Source organism: Marmota marmota, unplaced genomic scaffold, assembly GCF_001458135.2.
Source record: "Marmota marmota marmota unplaced genomic scaffold, marMar, whole genome shotgun sequence".
In the NCBI taxonomy this organism is placed as follows: Eukaryota; Metazoa; Chordata; class Mammalia; order Rodentia; family Sciuridae; genus Marmota; species Marmota marmota.
The window spans coordinates 23,399,329-23,419,089 of NW_025999949.1; the positions used below are offsets into that span (position 1 = coordinate 23,399,329).

The 19,761-nt window shown below is 49.8% G+C and overlaps 1 long non-coding RNA gene across 1 annotated transcript; it reads left to right on the forward strand.

The window, feature by feature from the left end:
• The first annotated feature begins 11,204 nt into the window (after window positions 1–11,204).
• On the forward strand, window positions 11,205–18,145 carry LOC125616549. The gene is made up of 2 exons (XR_007347199.1): window positions 11,205–12,963; window positions 13,095–18,145. It is a non-coding gene; the product is annotated as an uncharacterized LOC125616549 (long non-coding RNA).
• Window positions 18,146–19,761: the final 1,616 nt, after the last annotated feature.

Genomic DNA, 19,761 nt, shown 5'->3' on the forward strand with positions numbered 1-19,761 from the left:
CGACAGAGCCCCTGCCCCAGTGACCTACTTCCTCCAACCATGTCCCACCAGCTACAGTGTCCACTTCCTTCCAGTAGCTCACTCAGTTATCAATGGACTATCCACTGAGGAAGTTGGATAGTGATCCAATCACCTTCCCAAACTCCACCTCTATACATAGCTGCATTGGGTCCCCTTCTTCCAACACACCATTCTCTGGAGGACATTCCAGATCCGAACCAGGACACTGATTTTACAGTCCCAGTGTGGGCACTCACTGCCCTTCACGGGTATGTGGTACGGAGAAGCCGGTCAGCATTCTGTCTCAGCTGCACATCTTTAAATGGGCCCAAGGAGAGAAACAACTTCCTTCTCTGGGTTATTGTGGAGGAGGTACTGGAACATGCCCCGAGAAGGGCACAGGATTCCGTGAGAGTGCAGGGTTCTGGAACTCATGCCACCACCCAGCGTCTCTGGAGCCCCTGCTCCAAGCTGCCGTCCTTCTGCTAAGTGCTGGAGATGCAGAGAACCACAGGTGTGGAGTCTTGTAGAAAATGAATCCATAGACACAGGCTGCACATCCCCTGGGAGACAGATCCCTGAGCACCTGTGCCAGTGTGAAATCCACGGGTGCCCAAGGCAAGCATGGAGGAGCCATTGGCCCAGGTTGGGTGGGGTGGCAGCAAGGCACGGGGCAGGAGGGATGGATGCCTGACCGGGGTCTTCAAGGAGTAACAAAAACATTAATGACAGGAGTGTATATGTATAGGTCTGGTTCACGCCTGAGTTTATTCCTCCAGAACACAGAGTCTTGCTTCCCCTTTTGTGGAAGGATCTCATGGAGACAAAAGTGAAGGTGAAGAGCAGCCCTTGGGCCATACACGATTGCAAACTCTGTGTATGTGTTTGGTTCCACCGTTTCATCAACAAGTATTATTCAGTCATCAAAAGTTCTGGGATCCGGTTTCTTGAGAAAAGCTCAACACACTTCCAGAGCTGTCAGCTGGGAGAGCCCAGAGGACTCTGAGCATCTCCATCCATTGATGCGTTTGCACAGCGGGAAGCTGGGACTCTGAGAGAGAGAGGGGTCTTTATCAGGGTTAGGGAGTGTGGGAGTCAGGTTGAGACCTGGGGGTCCTTGGGGACCACAGGCTCCAAGGGCCTGAGAGCAGGAGTGGCAGGGGCCAGGCCCAGGTCTGCAGTTGAGGGCTCAAGTTGAGTCTACCCCGGATGTCATCTGACAGTGGTTGCATGTGTATTTGTCAATTGCTAAGCTATGTGCTGAGGGTGCAGAGATAAAGAAACCACTCTCCTTGCTTTGAGGGGCTCTTAGAGGGTGCAGATTCATAAAGTGTTGGTTAAAATCCCTGGTGCTAAGTGCCAATGGTGTGATGTTCAAAATGTTTTGAGAGCAGTATTTGCATGTCATGCTTTGGAAAAAGACAGAGGCTTTGAGGTGACACACACTTGGGTTTTGATTCTAGCTCTTTCATTCACTGTGCGACCCTGGGCAACTTACTTAACTTCTCTGAACTTTGATTTTCCTATCAAGAAAAGGGAGAATAATATCTACCTGCAGGTGCTCCTGAATAAGGGAAAAGGAGATGCCACTGGTAAAAGGCTGGACTGTCATCATTCTTCACCATAAGGGCTCCTGCAGGGGAGGCTTTCAACTTCCCCAGGTGTCTGGGAGCCCTCACCCTACAATGAAGGGATGGAGGTGAAATGGACAGACAGGCTGGGCAGATTCAGTCCCCGCTCCTAGGATGGTTCTCTGGTCCTAACTGGACAGGGAAGCCTAGGAGCAGCAGGGCTTGCCCAAGTCCAGCAGGATCCGGTGAGTGCGAGCCAGAGGCCAGGCCAGCCACTCCTGTCTCGCCCACTGCACCTCCAGCCTCCGGGCCACCCTGCACCCCCATCTGCAGCCTCACCACACTCTGCACCAGAACCTGCAGATCCTGGGCCTGGTTTCTTTGTCAGCAAAGTCCTTCCACTGGGAGGGAGACTCACCAGGGGCCTGAGAGAGGAGCCAGCGGGCTTGGAATGCGTTGCAAAAGAGAGCCCAGCAGGGTGCTGAAATCAGTGATGTCGAGAGGGTTTGTTATTTTAGAAAAAATGACTCATTCTGAGAACCCTTAACTGCCTCCCAGAACATGCACCTCCCTGCCTGTGTGGGGAACCTAGAGCCCCCCACAGGGAAGGAAGGCTGCCCCTGTGCTCCAGCTGAGGGGGACAGGGTGGCTGGTGGCCAGGAAGGGAACCAGCCTGACAGAGGAAGTTGGAAAATGACCCTGAGAGCCCTCTGCTCCTGAGTCCTCCCCTCTGCATTCCTGCAGCCGGCCTTCCCAAAATGCATCCCCTGGAGAGCAAAGGTGTCCACTGACTTAAACGAACCAGTTGTGGTGTGTGTGGTCGTGTGTGAGAGTATGTGCGTGTGATTGTGTGTGTGACCGTGTTGTGTAATTGTGTGTGGGATTGTGTGTGGGATTGTGTGTGTGTGATTATTCCCACTTGATGATGCAAAGGCAGTGGCCTCTCAGAGGGGACCAGCTATGTCCCCAAGATAAAATGGGGTGCGGGAGACAGAGGGAGACGGAGGTACAGAGAGACGCACTCAGAGAGGCCGGGGCAGAAGGAAAAGAGGAGGAAGAGATAGGAGGGAAGGGAGGAAAAGAAGGAGGAAGAAGCAGGAGGGAGCGGGAACAAGGGCTGGTGGTCCGTGGGACACACAGGAGGGGAAGCGCTTAGCCAGGGACCTGTTGGCCTCCTGGTTGAGGGGGTCCAGGAGTTAGAGGTGGACTCCAGCTCCACCTCTGCCCTTGGCCTCGCATGTGAGTTTGGCGAAACACACTCCTGTGCCACGTGCCCCTTCCCTGTTTCCATGCGTGGGGAGTAGAACAGGGTCAGAGGGTCTAAAGTTGAGCAGGCAGAAGAATATTCGGGAAAACGTCGACCGTAGGTGACAGGGCCTCACTGTAGGGATTCTGATTCCGAAGGCCTGGGAAGGACCCCAAAGCTGCATTTCCGACAAACTCTGACTGGTCCACGGATGTTCCTTTGAGTGGCCTGGGGCCGATGGTCTTTACTCTTCCTGCTGTCCTTCAGAGATTCAGAATACCCCAGGGCTGCCGGGCACTGAGTGCTGTCCCCATACTGAGGATAGAAAAGGAAGAGGGAGCTTCTACCATTTGGGCCTAGCAGTGTCATCGTGGGGACAGAGGAGAAAACAGTGGCATTGTCATGTGGACACAGGGATGTGCTAAGCCAGGAGCCGTCAGCTGCCTGTGTGGGTCCCAGAAGCAGGGTGCTGGGGCCGGTGCTATCACTCATCAGGAAGACACAGTGGCGTATGACACACTGGTGTATGATGCAGTGGCATATGATGGACTGTGTATGTCTGTCCATCTGTGTGTGTTTGTGTGTTTGTGTGTATGTTTACACATACACAGAGGTTCATCTTCTCATTAAGCCACTCTTGACTATTGCTGTCACTTGGTATTACGAGTTAGTCTATTTAATAAGACAGTTCACCGCTGTAGCAAGAATTGAGTGAAAGTCAAACACCTGGTGGGCTTTGGGAGCTTTCTTGTGGTCTAGCTGGTGGTGATCCTTGTCCGCCTTAGCCACCCCCTCCCCACCCAGGTTTGAGCCATAGTCTTCCTTGGCTCTCTTTAGCTGCCGTACCCCCGCGAGCTTACATCTCACCGACTTGATTTTGATATGACTTACGTCTCACAGAGCTGAGTGTCACGGCCTAGCTGGATGTGACTTGGTGTGGGTCACAGATGATTTTCAATTGGCTCCTACCTTGGTTTTGCCGTATTTGTACTGATGATTTCTTGCACTTGGTGGATGGGTTTAATTTTTGCCGTAGAGGGAAAGATGCTACACAGGCCTGAGGAGGTCCCCTTCAGGACCCCTCTACGTGGGCTGGGACACTGAGGTGCAGGCTAAGTTTGGAGGCCCTGCTTCTTCTTTAGGACTGTGCCCCACCTTGTCCTTGATCCCTAGGCCACGTCACCTGTCCGGCATGTTTAGGGGAACCTGGAAGTTCCTTGCAGGCTTCCGAGGCTGAGGTGGGCGTGATTTCCGAGGAGGAGGCCTCCATGGCCTTCATGGTCCGTAAATTCCCTGCCTCCTGCAGGGACAGTTGGTGCTGGAGGGTGTCTGGGTGCTCCAGGACCTCTGTCACTTGGACAGATTCCTTCTGGGACCTTGGTGGCCAGTGGAGCGAGAGGAAGCACCGAGGCTGAAGAAGTGTGGCACTGGCAGCCGTCCCACGTAAACACGCTCTGTCATTGTGAATTATTTATGCACCGTGTGGAGGCTGGACGGGTCCTTGGCCTGCTTGTTCGTAAGCAGGCTGCGAGTCTTGCTTGGCCCTGCTTCCTGGGGGTAGGAGTGTGTAGAGAAGAGAGGAGGGGCTATTGCCTTTTGCTAAGTGTCCCCTGGGCAGGAGCCTGGGGTGACTCCCTGCCTTCTCCAGGTGCAAGTCTGAGCTCCACAGCTCTCCTTGGTAAGAGGCGCTCCAGGCCTCCTTTTGGGGGTAGACTTCTTATCCTCGCCTCTTTTCAGTTGGATCACTACCTCACTCTCCTCTGCCAGTGACCACGTCATCCCTGCTTCCAGACACTCATCACAGGCTCTTCCCTCTGCCTGGAACCCCTTCTCTGTCAGCACCATTGAAGACAGCTCAGCTGTAACTCCTCCATGTATTCTCCCCACTCACCCCCTGGAAGACTGGGTCCCTCACTCCTTGGGCTCACTGGCTCTGTGCATCCTACATAGCAGCATGACCTCTGTCAGGCACCCCAGCTGCACCCCTTGCTGAGGGACCTGTGTTTTCTCAGATAAACCACAGGGATAAAGGACGAGAGTCTCCCTTAAAGCTGTGTGTAGTGTGTGCCAAATATACAGCCAGCCTTGCAAGGTGCCTGGCACCCACGAATCACATGGCAGACGCTGGCTCTTCTTTATGATGCTGATTGCTGTAAATGTGGCTCTTAGTTCAGTCTGCTGTGATTCTGTTCTAAGCCTTACTCCCAGTGACCCTGATCCACTGGAATACAGGGGCCATGCTCTCACCCATGCATAAGTTTTTGGCTTCCAGCCCAGCATCGGGCACTTAGTGTTCATCCGAGTGCACATTCAGCAGCAGCACACATCAAATAACATGTATTGAGCACTTGCTGTTTATCAGACTGTGTTCTAAGCCCAGTAGGAATCAGCTCATTTAATACAGTAGTCCTGTGATGGCGATCACCAGTAGTTCCATTTTACAAGTGAGGAAACCGAGGCACAGAAGAGTGAAATAATTTGTGCCAAGTTATATAACTAGTGAGAAGCAGAAGTGAGATTCAAACCCAGAAAAAGTCAAACTCCAATTTGTCCTGCTGCCTCTTGTGTGACAATTGTGGCACGTGGAGTGCTTAGTGAATGTTGAAATAGTGCTTTGGTTTTTGTGTGATTTGATCACCAAGACTAGAGGCAGGTGAATTGCATAGATCAGCTATTAAGAGGATACGTGTTTCTATGTGATAAATGCATCTTTAAAAAACGTTTCCAGGTGTGTCTCCAATGCTCTGTGTCTTCTACTCAGCTGGCCTGATCTAGACCCGGCTCTTGGGCTTCCAGGCTGGGAAGCAGCCCGTGTCTGCAGCCTCTGGGCAGCCAGCATGCGGGTCAGTGGCTAGAACTCATCCGTCCACCTAGGATGCTCCTTCCCCTCTCTCTATGCCAGGATCTTTTCTGGGAAACTCCTCTTGACCTTGAGACCTTTGAGACCAATTCATACTGACCCTCCTTTGGCAACTTCTTCCCAATTGCACCCCATTCCCTGCTCTCCCAAGTGGAAAACACCATCTCCACACACACACATGCTCAGGACCAAGTGGTGAGTGGCAGGGATTCAGTGACAGATGCATGGCAGGCAGTCTATCTCTGACACCCTGTGCAAGTGTCCATGTGAACTTCAGGTTCCCCATCTGCAAAATGGTGCTGATCCAAGTCCCTACCCCAGGGGATTTTTGTGAGGATCAAGTGGAGGAGTGCAGAGAGGCACCTGAGGCATGAACACAGCAACGGCTGCCTGCCACTCTGGCTACTTTTATTTTTCCAGAAGGTGAGTCCCACATCCCCTTATCATCTTTGTGTCTCCAGTGCTTACTGGAGTGGCTCGCATAGGGTTAAATGAAATTTAAATGGCAGTTCAACAATGCAATCGTTTGGGAGCATTTACATTTAGTAGGTGCTGGGTATGCAAACACAGAGGGCAGCTGAAAGGTTGGATGCATTTACGTAAAGGTGATCCACCAGGAAGGACAGCACAAAGCAGCCAGTGTCATTCATTCATTATGTACGCACTGCACAGGGCTCTGAAGAGACAGGTCAACAAAATGCACTTCTGGTTCTTGAAGAAAAATGACCAGGTGTGTTAAACATACGACGTAAACAGATGCCTGCTGTTCCAGACGGATGAATGGAGTGGAGCTGGAGCTTGCAGGAGAGCTAGGGGTGGCAGATCAGGGTATCAGGAGCAGGGGCAGGAAGCTGTGTGAGGGGGGCCCTGCCTGCCTTCTGCTTGGGAGTCCGCTCCTTTGTCCTTCCAGCCTCAGAGGACATATTCCCTCCTCCATGAGCCCTTCTTCGAAAGCCCACCTCCTCATCACTCTAGCAAGTCACTCTGCTCATTTCTTTTCTGGTACTAGCTACAATCTACAGGGAAAGAAAGGCAGGCATCCTTTCCTGGATACCCACCAGGCGCCACGCACTGTAACCCTCAATCAGTGTGGTGTGCAGGTGTACATTCTTTCATGAATCTTCCCAGCACTCCTGCAGCAGCATTATTATCCGCCTTTTGCAGACCATAAAAGAGGTTCCAAGCGGACAATGCCTTTGCCCAAGGTCATCAGCTGGGAACAGGAACTGGACTTGGATTCCAGGGCCAGCTGCCGCCCACACCCATGGCACTTTCATGGTGCCAGGAGCAGACAGGTAGGCTAGGAAGGAAATGGAATGACTAGTCTACTGCCCCAGGCATCTTCATCCAGGAGTGATTTCCCTAGTTGGGTGTGCTGTTGCTGCGGAGACTTGGCGCGGATGAAGAGGGCTTCTTCCTGACTCAGCAGCACCACCTGCAGGGCATTAGGGGAACTGCAGACATGGCCAGGACTTGCCACTGATCTCTGCTGGAGCTGCAGGTGGGAGGGAACCTCAGGAAAGGCAGCATCCAAAGACCTTTATTAAAAAGAAGCACATGGAACCCAGAAAGGAACTTAAAGTCACAAAGTTAGCGATGGCAGGTCGGAAGATGTACTCCTGACTCCAGTTCAGTACCTCTCCCCCCCCACTTTCCCTTTCATCTTTCTCCTTCCCTTCCTCTTCCCTGGACTCCTCTTCCTCTCCCTCCCCCTCCCTCTTTTCTTCTGCTGCGTCTTGTTCTTCCTCCTTCTCCTAATCCTCCCTCCCTGTTTACTCATTCAACAATCTTTCCTTGTGTAGGGGAGTAGATCGCGGGCATCCTTTGTGGGATATAAATACTGGTAGCTAAAGTTTGCTTTCTGGGATTCTTGTTGCACGATTGTCACTGACAGGGTCCTTCATAATCGCCACCGAGATGCACTGACTTTACCACATGTTGGCACCACCTAAATGCTGCACTGCAGTTGCTCCTCACAGATGAGGACCCGAGGCGTAGGGAGTTTTAGGACCCTGTGTGCATGGTGCAGTGAGCTATGGAGCTGGGATTCGAACTCAGATCCTTCTGACCCCAGAGCTAGAGCATTTAATCACCATGTTATATTTATTCTTTAAAAGATGACTCAAGAACTATCCATCCTCTAATTGAATTTTGCTCCTATTTTAAGTACTTCTATCTCTTGTCTGAGAGTGGTATGGACTCTCACATGTATTACTTCTTAAATCCTCAGAGTTTCTGTTGAGGTTCTACTATATACCAGGTACTGTGCTAGGTGCCAGGGACAGAGAAGCAAATGTAACTCTGACAGGAGCCCACAGTTTTGTAGGTGTGAGTGTGACATATGGCAAGCAGCGAGGCCCATTCTAACAGAAGCTGTGCACGACTCCAGTGAGCTGTCACAGTGCTACTGACGGGGATGACACCTCCGGAGGTCTGCTGTGAGATGACACGTCCTGAGGTGACTGCACGTGGTGTCCCTGACTGAGTGGGATGGAGACATGGATCAGGGAAAAGAGAACAATTTCTTCTTTCTCTGCGGGGGAGGGGGTGGGGCATCACAGAAAGGGCACAGGGGCTGCTAATGTTGTCAAGGCTTTGATTTCCTCTTCTCTTCAAGGCTTTGGCAAATTTTAAGGAAATGTGTTTTTGTGTTTTGACCTGAAGGGCAGGAAATCGACTTCAGTTTCTATTTCTGCATTAGCTACCAAGTTGCATTTCTTTTAAGTTCCCAGGAATCTTGCCCTTGTTCTCCATTTTGGGGGGGTCAATGGGTAGTTTCTCTTTTTGGGGGTAGTTTGTTCCTGAAACTAGAGTGCAGCAACTGCAGGTGGCATGTCCCAAACCGGAGGATCAAGTGTGGACAGCCTGCGGTCGCATAAGGAATTTCTCTGCTAAAACCAGAGAGAAGTCCTCAGACGGTGGAGTCCCATCACACAGATGCCTAACGTGGAAGATGGCAAATGCCACATGCAGGCATTCACACAGCGCCCACAGGACTCTCACCTTTCCCCTAGATATCCTCCCCAGCCAAGAACACTTGTGTATGTGTGTGTGTGTGCATTTTAATTTAAAACTTATAGTAGAAAACAAGAGTTTTTTTTTTTCAATTCCCAAATATAATATGGTTGTACAACAAGGATGGTTGTGCCCTCCCTCACAGCACACCTTGAGGACACTAATTCAGGCCTGTGCAGGGAGGGCGTGGCCCTGAGTGACAATCTCAGCCCTGGATGTGCCGGTTACTAGAAGTGTGAGCAGGATTTGCAGATGTGAGGGAAAGAAGGCAACAGGCCAACCTAAGTCCTGCTCCCAGCCCCCCAGGGGGTCTACACCTGGAGCCTCCCCTTGTGGGACAAGCCGTAGGGGAGAAGGGTGGTCATAGAGGTGGAAAGCAAAGTGCATGTTGTTCCCCTCCACATCCCAGCGAGGGGAACCCCAGCCGTGTGTGGAGGCGGGAGGATTGAAGGTGAGAATCCTCTGCCCCTGTCTGCCCTGGGGAAGATGCTCTCCAGCCCCGTGATTTCTCATGAATTTGAAGTATTATATTTATTTTCTTTGCCAAGTTCTGGGCTTAATAATATAACCTTGTTTCTGTGGAAAAACGAGTTCTAAGACCCAAGTAATGACCCTAGAAATCAACTTGCAGGTCGACCATCTTGGTTACTCTGGGGGAGCTCTGCTGTTTGTCATTGTAGAGTTAACGTGATGTAAAGAGCCTTATATAAACTGGGGATCTTGATGTCTCTGTGCCAGGCTGCCCCGGCCAGCTGCAATAGGGTCCCAGGGAAGCCACATCCCCTTCCCTGTGGGGGCCTCATCTGCAGAACGCAGGGTGGGACTAGATGTGCGCCCCTTCCAGCTCTGAGTCTTTGGGGCTTCGGGTTTCTTCACTGTTACTTTCACCCACAGCATGGTATTAAACTTCCAGCTAAGTAGACGACTTCTTTGACACAGGGTGTGCTGGTTCCAGGTCCATCTGTCATGCTGTGTCAACTCCTTTCTGGCTGTGTCAGCCCCCCCTGCTCAAAGGGCATCAGGAAGGAGAGACCTGGGTGCTTCTCCTTCCTTCTACCTTGGCAGGTGTCTCTGGCAGAGATACATCTCTGCCTCATTTCTAGTGCCTGCCATGGCTCCAGCTGTCCAAGGGTAACCCTGGGTCTTGGATGGCCACCATCTGCCCCCATCTTTTGTTTCGCCAGCTCAGCAGGGACAGCAGCTTCCTGCTCCCTTTCGCCTCTGGGTTGCCTGGCCATTTTCTGGGTGTCTTTTCAGGCTGCCTGTCCTTCCCATTCTCCACATTAATTTCCTCTTGTCTCAGATACTTGGAGTGGTTTCTGTTTACTTGGCTGGACTTTGGCTGATGCACTTAAACTTTTATTGGTTTTACCTTATAACAGCCAGCAGTAAAGATGCCGATGATAAGGTTGGTGGTCATAGACCCTTATTTGGTGTGTAACCTCGCACATTACAAAAGCTTTCACTTGGGTTCTGTAATTTGAGTTTCACAATAACGATATGATGTAAGAAAGGCATTTATCATTAATTCCATTTTATAGAAGAGGAAATGACTTCACTCAACTCCCACAGCTGGTGGGTTTTGATAGAGTAGAACCCGAAACACTGGTCAGGGGAGTATTAGTTACCTACTGCTGTGTAACAAATGACCCTAATACTTAGTGGTGTAAAATAGCATCCTTGGCTATTGGGAAATGGTCCCCAATTCACTGATGTTTCTCCGCTCACACATGTTGAGAGATGATTGCTCACCCAGAGCTTGAGGCATGGGTCAACCAGGGAGGGCTTTGAGGTTATACTTTAGAACAGTCTGAGCTGGGGTCAGACTGTGGTGATGAGGAGGAAGGTGGCTGACTGGCATTTGCTAGTGTAACACTGAACACGCAGTCTCCAGGTACTTGGGTGCAGCCCAAGCTTATTGATACTAACATCCATAATAGGAAAGACCTGTGTGTCTATCTGTCCATCTACATTCTCCACTGAATGTCCAGTGTGCAGCCCTGCTGGAGGGCAGGGAGGATCCCTGTCTTGGATGGACTTTCATACTATTAGAAACAAGTACATTTTAAATTCTCAAGTCAGCCTTTGAAGAGGATCAGGGTCACGATATCCATGATATCCTCCACTTCATCAGTCACTGATCACTATTTCCATGCATTTTGTGCTTACCTTGTGCCAGTCTCTTACCCCACCATCACAGACGCCTAGCCAAGGATCTCCCCCGAGTTATTTCTGGAAGTCCTGGAGGATGGCTCATGTGTAGAAGTGGACTTCATCCTTCCTTCTTCCATGTAGTGTTTACTCTTCTCCTTCCCAGCCCAGCCTTACGCTTTAATGTCCATAATCAAGCCCTGGGGAAGCTGCTGTCCAGCCCCTTGATGTCCGTAATCCAGGAGGCTCCTGCCAGTGCAGATGTGGCTGGTATCTGGGTTGGGCTGGGGTCTCCATCCAGTGTGAATCATGTTCCATAGGGACCCAAGGAGAACGCTTCTCTCTCTTTGTATCTTGTCAGCTTATATTTGCTCCAAATCAGGCTCACCTTGCTTTCCAGTAACTCATGGAGATTTTAATAAATAAATATGTTTTTGTTTTATTCTGTTTCAGGTTCTACTCCCACAGGTTCTGGTACAAGCTCCAAGCCAGGTGTAAAGAAGTACATCAAGAAACTTTCTGAGCCCTTTGCTCAAGTGTTCCCCATGTTTTCTGTCATCATCCACCCTGCCCCAGTGGACAGTGACCCACTGGAGCACCATCCGTTTGGATGATGCCTTCTGAAGTGTGGGGAACAGACCATTGGTGGAGACTGCATTAGTTATCTATTGCTGTGTAACAAATAACCCGAACACTCAGGTGGCTTCAAAGAGCATACTTCAGTATCTCACAGCCTTTCTGGAGCAGCAACCCAGGAGGGACTTAGAAGGTCCCTGGACTCTGTTCCAGGTCCTTTGTCTCTCATGAAGCTGCAGTCATCTTAAGGTTCCCTCATGTTACTGCTGGTAGGTTTCAGTTCTTCCTGGTTGATGTGCTGGGGGCTGGAAGGTTCCCTCAGTTCCTTCACGTGGGCCTCTCCACAGAGTGTTTTGCAGCATGGTGCTGGTGAGAGGACAGGGAGAATGCAAAGGAGCCACAAGTCATGGTCTCACAGCCTAATATTGGTAGGGACGTCCTGTCACTTTTGCCAAATTGTTTTTTAATTAATGCATTTTGGCAAAAGTGATTAGATTCCCTCTTTAATGTTTCATGAAAACATTTGTGGTGAGTCTTCTCTAACACCCAAGGGATTGGAAAATTAGGATGAATACAGCTTAAATTGACTCTCTCAAAAAGAGGTATATACTTCCCTATGAGAAAACATGGCGACCTTCCTGAGTGCTGGTTTCACTTAAAGATGTTGGGTTGAAAAGTTAAAATATCTGACCAGCAAATATTTTAAAAAAATTCTTATACAAAAATGGATGTAGATATATGTCCCCCTTGCTCTTTTGAGCCATACGCCTCATCTCCACCAAGTAGAGTGTCCTTGACTTAGCTCCGCAGGTGTTGTGTGTTTCATATCCTGGTTAAGAATTAAGTGCAAATGTCCCCAGAATTTTTAAAATAAAAAATATACGACTGCAGAAAAGCCGTCTATATCCCTCATCCTCCCTGTGGTGCCCAGGAAGGGTATGAGGCCATCACTAGCTGCTGGTGAGGGATTCTGATAGAAAAATGTGAGGAGGCGCAGTTGCTAGAGTTTAAGCGCAGACTCCTACCTGTGCCTGTGTGGTGGACCTCCTTTAGGCCCCTGTCATCCCTACCCCTGGTGTTCACGCCATTGTAGAAGCCTCTCCCTTTGATGGCCTGCAGGAGCTGTGCCTTACTCCACATGAACAGAATATAGCAAAGGCAGTGGGATGTCACTCACATGATTAGACAATGCTGTATCAGATCCGGTCTCATCAGATCTTTCCTCATGGGCTTGATGAAGCAAGAATCTAGACTGGGGGAGAAAGCCCACGTGGTGAGGAACTGCAGGTGGTACCTAAGATGTGAAGACGGCCTCTAACTGGCAAAACCCAGGACCCTCTGTGAGACAGCCCCAGGAACTGAGCTCTGTCAACAACCTGAATGAGGCTAGAAGCCAGTTCATTCCCAGGTGAATGTGCAGCCTGCCTGACACTTGGATTGTAGCTGGTGAGATCCTAAGCAGAGACTCCAGTGGAGCCATGCCTCTACTTCTGACCTGCAGAAACCGAGGAATACCTGTGTGTTGCGTTCAGCCTCAGTTTGCAGTAGGTGTTACACAGCAATAGAAGAAAATGAATATACCTACCAGAAGGCCCGTGTGAAAATCTAAAAAGTGTTTCAAGGTACAACAAATTTGACTATATAATTTTGTTTTCACTAATTGTCTTTTTTTTAGGCTCCAAATATTTATAAAATGTCCCCAAGGATGAAGCTCTCAAGACCAAATTGAACGCGTCTTGGTGGAAACCAAGGTCTGCCAGAGCCATCTTAGCCAGGATGAAACACGCAACACCTGCAGGACTAAGTCAAGGACACTCTGCTGGGTGAGACAAGGTGTCTGGCTCGAAGGAGCAGGGGGCATGTGGAACAAGTCACTCAGAGGGTGCTTTGCCTCAACTCTGGGTTTATGAAGATTGTGTAGGAAGAGTGTGGTGGAATGCTCAGATTTCCTTTTTGCCTTTAGGTTGGTGAGTCAGAAGGAAAAGGTTAGTGGGCAGTTGATACTGAGTAGACACAGGCACAGCTTCCTCTTGCTCCCGGAGTTGAATGACTTTGTCCCTGAGATGTTAGCATGGTGGACCGTAGAGTCTTTAGGACCCCTATCCTCCTCTAGGCTGGGACTAGTATGTTAAATTGTGGAGGGCACTAGCCTTGGATGCTGAATTTAAAGGGTGCCCTCAACCTGGAAATCAAGATAAATAAAATTTTAATGAAATATTTAAAGATTAAACAATTATGCCAAACAACAATGAACAAGTTATCAACATTTTAAAGAGGGACAGGATCCCGCCTTGGTCCTAATCCTGACCCTGACTGTCCACACAGGGAGATGTTTGAGTGGTTAGGACCCAGTCTATAAATAATGGTCAGGCAGCCAGTGGCAACCCTGGGGACATGGTGCAGGTCTTGCTGCCTGGAACTTTACAGGTAAATGGAAGTTTTAGCTGTGACCACAAAACATAATAAAAGACTTACCTGGTAGTTGGTCTATTGAGAGAAAGATCTGCCTTGTATTCAGGGTTTTATTCTTTTCAGCCTTGTTTTATATTTTATTGGTCTTCAGTTGGGTTTTTCCAAAAGCAGACCCCAGTCAGGGACTAGGTGCCAGCAGTTAATTTGGAGGTGACCCCCGAAAGCTTCAGTAGGGAGTACAAAAAGGAGCCAAGTGAAGGGAGGGAGCCACCTGTAAGGGCGAATGACAGAGTCGGTTGATAGCATGGGCACCTGGGACTTAATTGTTCTGAGGATCCTTGGAGAAACAATATGAGCCCATCTCAGAATTGCCTCACGTGGGGAGTGAAGCAACTTGGGCATATATATGGTATTTCAGGTCATTCATTAGTTGCGGTTTACCCTTAAAAGCCTGATGTCCCTTCCTGCCCAGAGAGAGAGTCAAGTACTTCCTATGGTGGACAAAGATCTCAGAACAAGAGGTGCAGGGGCTTGGAGTAAGAAGGTAGAGGAGAGTGTGGGAGCTGTCACCAAACTGCAGGTGAGCTGTGAGGCAGGCTGATGGGACAAGGGCAGGACGTTAACAAGCATGAAGTGCAGCTAATACCCACAGGGAATAATAACTAGAATAGGACACGCTCTTCTAAGCACGTGGAGTGACCAGGTCTGGATGCGCCACAAGACTCAAAGACACTGGATTCAGGAGCCGACTTGGGTATGTCTCCCTGCATGGATTCCAGCCTTTGGCCTCTCTGTGTTGGCTGCCTTTACCCAGTGGGACCCTGGACCCACAGATGACCAGGCAACAGTGACAAGGAGGGACATGCAAGGAGGACCCACAAGGTGCATGGTGATTCCTGCAGTAACTATATCCTTTGAGAGGAAACCATCACCTCTGGTGTCAAAACTGGCAGGTGGTGGAGATTGTGGAGTGAAAATGTGCTTGCGTGGCCTGGAACGGGGGGACCTGGTCTGACACTAAGACCGGGACTTCACTACTTTGTAGCCAGACTGTGAGCAGAGAGAAAATGCAGACTGATTTTTCTAACTCAGATCATGTGTGTAATGAATCCTATTAATGGCTGCTGATTTTTTTAGCAGTTACGACATGCTGGGCACCGTGGTGTGCTTTATAAGCCTGAACTCACTGGATGCTCACAACACCCCCCCGAGAGAGGTATCGGACTTGGAGAGGTTAAGTAACTTGCCCAGGTCCCAGGAACAGTACGAGTAGAACTACAGTTGGTAGCTGGGCACACCCTAAGAACTCGGGGTGACGTTCTATAAAATGACTGCTAAGAATGCATATGTTGCATAAAGAAGGACAAGAAGTGAACTGGTTGAAGCCTTGCTCATAAAATAAAATAGAATGCTAATGTGAAGAGTTCGTCACTACATTTCAGGATGTGGTGGGCAGACACCACGTGTCTGTGTGTGTGGGAAAGAGTCTGTGCTTGCTACGTGGTTGGAGAAGCGCCCGTGGGCTACCCCCATGCCCTGATATTCCAAAGGTGGGCCCAGACTTTCCCAGGGACAGTCATCTGTGCTGAGCAGGAGGCTCTGGATCTGTGGTGTCCAGGGGACTCCGGCAACTGCTCGGCTTTTTTTGGGTCCCACCCTTTGCTGGCTGTTTGACTTCAGGCAAGGGACTTAGTCACCAGGGAACCTACTTTTCTCATCTGTAAATGAGGATAATGAGCCCTGACTCTTGCCTTCCTCTCAGGTAGGGCAGGAAAGCTTCCTGAGAGCACCCTATGGGGCCTTTTGATGTGCTTAAAAGAATCCTCCTTAATTGCCTGGCCAGGCACTGAGCAGCTGGGCGAAAGTTTTATGACCCAAGATTCCCACAGCGCATCATCTACCGGCTCCAGAAGCCCTCAGAGGGTCTCAGCGATGGATTCCGCGGGCAAAGCTTCTGCCAGTCCATCAGCAGAGATCTCTCAGAGCCTGAGTCACCTAATAGGTGGCTTCCCAGGGGTGCTTTGGCCAGGGCCACATGTATTTATGTGGTATTTTCTGAGAGTTCCTATGAGCACATGGCAATTTCTCCCTCCTCCTGGAACCCGTCCATAGCAGTCATTTCTAGAGCTGTGAACTACTGCTGACCTTTGTCACTTCTGTGACAAGCTGGATGTGCCTTGTCCCTCTGGGTCCGGTGTTTGGAAGGATGAAGTGAGCATTGGGCTTGGTACCAGCATGAAGCTTTCTGAAGAGTCTCTGCCTCCGGCCTGCCTGGCTGTCCATGCTCACCACACTGCGGTCTGGCCAACAGAACACACTGCTTCCTCCTGGGAACCACCAGAGTCCCTGCATGGTCCACAGGAGGAAAGTTGAACAAGTAACTCGGCCTCCCAAACCTTGGCCCCCAACTCAAAGTCTGGTTGCAAGTTTGCTTCTCTTCCTTTCCCATCTTCTGTAATGTAGACAGTCCTTTCACTTAAGTTTGTTGTCACCTCCTGTGTGCCAAGTACTATGGTAAGCTGTGTTCAGCTCTGGGCAACGAGATATCGTTCCTGCTCCCAGACAGGCATGGCTTCTGATAAGGGCCATGCTGCGCGAGAGGGTGGGTCTGCAGGGGTCCGCCTGGGGAGAGGGTAGGAAGCCCAGCAACCAAGGATGATTAGGATGCAGCGTGACAAAGAGCCAGCCGTGGGAGTGGGAGTGGAAGTCACGGCCGGAATGTTCCAACAAGAAGGGCGTAGATATGAGAGGGGCCTGGGAAGTGGGGATTGGTGGCACCTTATGGCTTGGGAAGAGGCTCGGGTCCTGAGCACCCTGGTGAGCCATGCTAAGAGGCCTGGACTTTATTCTGAAGGAAAACCAATCCTGAGCTGGGACTCGACGGGGCTACCATGTCCTGGATTGGCTCCTGGCCAGGAGCTCTGGAACGCCTAGGCCTCTGCCAGAGAGAGCCTTTCTTTCTGAACACTCCAGAGTCTATTTGTTGTAGGTTACCTTTTATCACATTCTGCCTCTACTTTCCATTTGCCACGTTTGTCTGTCTCCTTAGGACACTTTCCTCTGGTTCCCACAGCACTTAGCACGCAGTGCTTTGAGCCCCACCCCCTTCCGGCTCCATTCCCACTGCTCATTAGTTGTGTGATCTTGACAGGTCACTTTATCTCTGAGACCTTGAGTTGTCTCATCTATAAAATGGGAGCAATGATATTTATTGCATAGGATAATTGTGCGGATTAAGTCAAGTACCCAGTTAACACCCAATAAACGTTCCTTGCTTTCCTCCTTCCTTTGGTCTCTGGCTCAGAGAGATTGCTGCAATACGGGGCAGAGCATCTCTGAGGGAGGGATACTCACTTTTCCCATGGGCCCAGGGAAGTGTTGGATGCATGAACAAGATCCCATCTGCACTGGCTTGCTGAGTACCAGGCAGAAGGCGGAAGACAAACACCATTGCACGGAGTCTTGGCTAACACCGGCAGCTGTTGCCACCCATTCTAATCTGATCAGTTCTTTGACATCTTCTGTGCAATCCTCATGTTAATGTAAACAAAGAGAAAATGTTGAAAGTAATTTGCAAAACACAAAATTACAGGATGTGAGTCTTCTTGTATAGGATTATGCCTTCAACAAAGTTGTGCTCCCAGGGAGAAGAGAAACTGTCATCTGCCAATGAGTGTTCCCCCTTTTCTACCTGGCTGCTGCTTGGCCTGTGCACAGAATACAGACCATGAGTACAAGAGTCTTTGTCACAGTGACGACCACCCTTATCATCACCATCGTCACCCACAGTGCCTTCTCCTGCTCCCTGGCCTCCTCTTCCTTATTGTTGACATTTGGATGGGGTGCAGGACAGATCCCCACCTCCTTGTCCCTCAGGCCATTCTGTGTAATCTGCATGCATCTGACAGACCACTGCACAGCACTCCTAGATACCCCACTCTTACGGAAACTTCAGGAGGCAGCAGAGCAATCATCTTTATCTTAACTGACGAGGAATCAGAGGTACAGAGAAGGTGGGCAACCTGAAGGCGGGCCAAGGACTTGAGTGGAGCATTTGCAGGCTGGGGCAGAGACTCATGTTGTCTGCAACATGAAAAGAGTTTCAGGTTGTTTGAAGCAGAGGGCAGCCTTGTTTCTGGGCACCCAGCCCCGGTTTCCTGTTGATATAGGGTCACCATGAAGTTGAAAGAATCTTTTCAGCACCTGTGGAAGTCAGTTTCTTTTTCTACCTTCCTTCTATTCTTGGAACTCCCACTGTGTGCCTGGAACATAAAAGTGTTTGTTGCATGAATAAAGATTGAAGGAGAACATGAAGAATAATGAGATGAGAGTTTGCCCTTGGGGTGATAGGACCAGTATGACTTCTAGAATATTCCACAGATGCCCCCGCCATCCTGCCTTGGCTCACAGAGCTGTGAAATTGCATCTGCGTATTTGTCCTCTACTGAAGTGCTAGGGACAAGGCTTCCCTAACCCTCATTCTCTGCTTTCCTCATGTTTCCTCATGGTAGAGCAGAGGTGCGGCCACAGTTGAGGACCCCAGGGAGGCCTGATGCTCGCTGGGTTGCGTTTAGCTGTTGAGCAAGGTTGATACTGCAGGCCTTTGTGGCCGTTCCTTCCTCTAGAGCTGCCTGAGCTCTGACTGGTTTTCTGCACTTTTACGTTTCATGCTTTAATTGCCCCCACTCTCTGCAGGTGTCCTAGGAAAATTCTTGGCCAAAGAACAGAGGTGATTTTTTTTTTGCCAGCCTTTTAATTAATTAACACACACACACACACACACACACACACACACACCATAAAACTAATGAGGCAGAGTGTGAAGTTGAGAAGTCCAAGGGAATCTATCAGCAAGTGCAATTTCAACAAGCCCCTTTCAATCTGCCACTCATGGAGACACCGAGATCCAATCAGCTCTCTGCTGGAGAGATTGGCTCAGGTGATTCTGAACAGTGAGTTTCCTTCCCCTTCTCTGACCCCTCTCCATTCTCATCCACCCCTCCTGTAGGAGAAAGAGACAGAGCGGCTTCTCCAAGGTTCAGTTCCTGGGACAAGCCAGGTCATTGCTTGCCTGGAGACAAAGTGACCTGCCCCTCTCTTTTATGCTTTAGGTAATTGACAACGGTGATGTTCAATTACTATTTCTTCTTTCGAATTTGAGGCCCCAGGTGCTCAGTTTTCTCTGGTTTCTAATAGGCTTACTCTATAGCAGCCAGCACGGAAAGGCTTGGAATTCACAGCGAGATATAAAGAGGGACGACACATCTTCTTTCATTCCCTGCTTTTCATCGTAACAGCCATAAATTATGTTTTGGCAAAGTGGAAGCCCCAGCCTCGGGGAACTGTGTCTCCTAGAAAGTTCTGCAACCCAGACTCAAGGGTCCCTTTCTCTTGACCCAAAGACCATCCAATATTCTTCAAATTCCCCCAATGTTAGCATCCAAATCAATCCCCCAGTTGACTCCTTGCACAAATGGCATACATTTAAAAGTCTGATCCATATTATGATTTTCAGCTTGGAAAATCAGTCACCATAATTATAGTTCCCACTGAGTCCTCCTTTCTCAGAATTCCCCCAAGGACCTGAGACCATCAGTGTTCAGAAACACTGAACTGTGGTTGCTTTACCGCTTTCTTACTGTTCCTCTCAGTTTGTCCAGTTCTCTTCAGTTGGGTGATAGCCTAAGAGGAAAAGTAACAGGGCCTCTCGGTCTCAAGTATACAAAGACCGTTTGAGAAGATGTGTTTGGAAGAGGCACTCAGGATACACGCGAGGGTTTAAACAGGAGAAATTCTGGATGTGTCAATATGATCTGACCTCCCTTTGTCATGTGACCCTAGGTGATATTCTTGTGAGTGGGTCTAGGAGGCGTCCCTTCTGTTGCAAGTCAGACTCATCAGGGGAAATCATGGTTGATTCTGGGCATTGA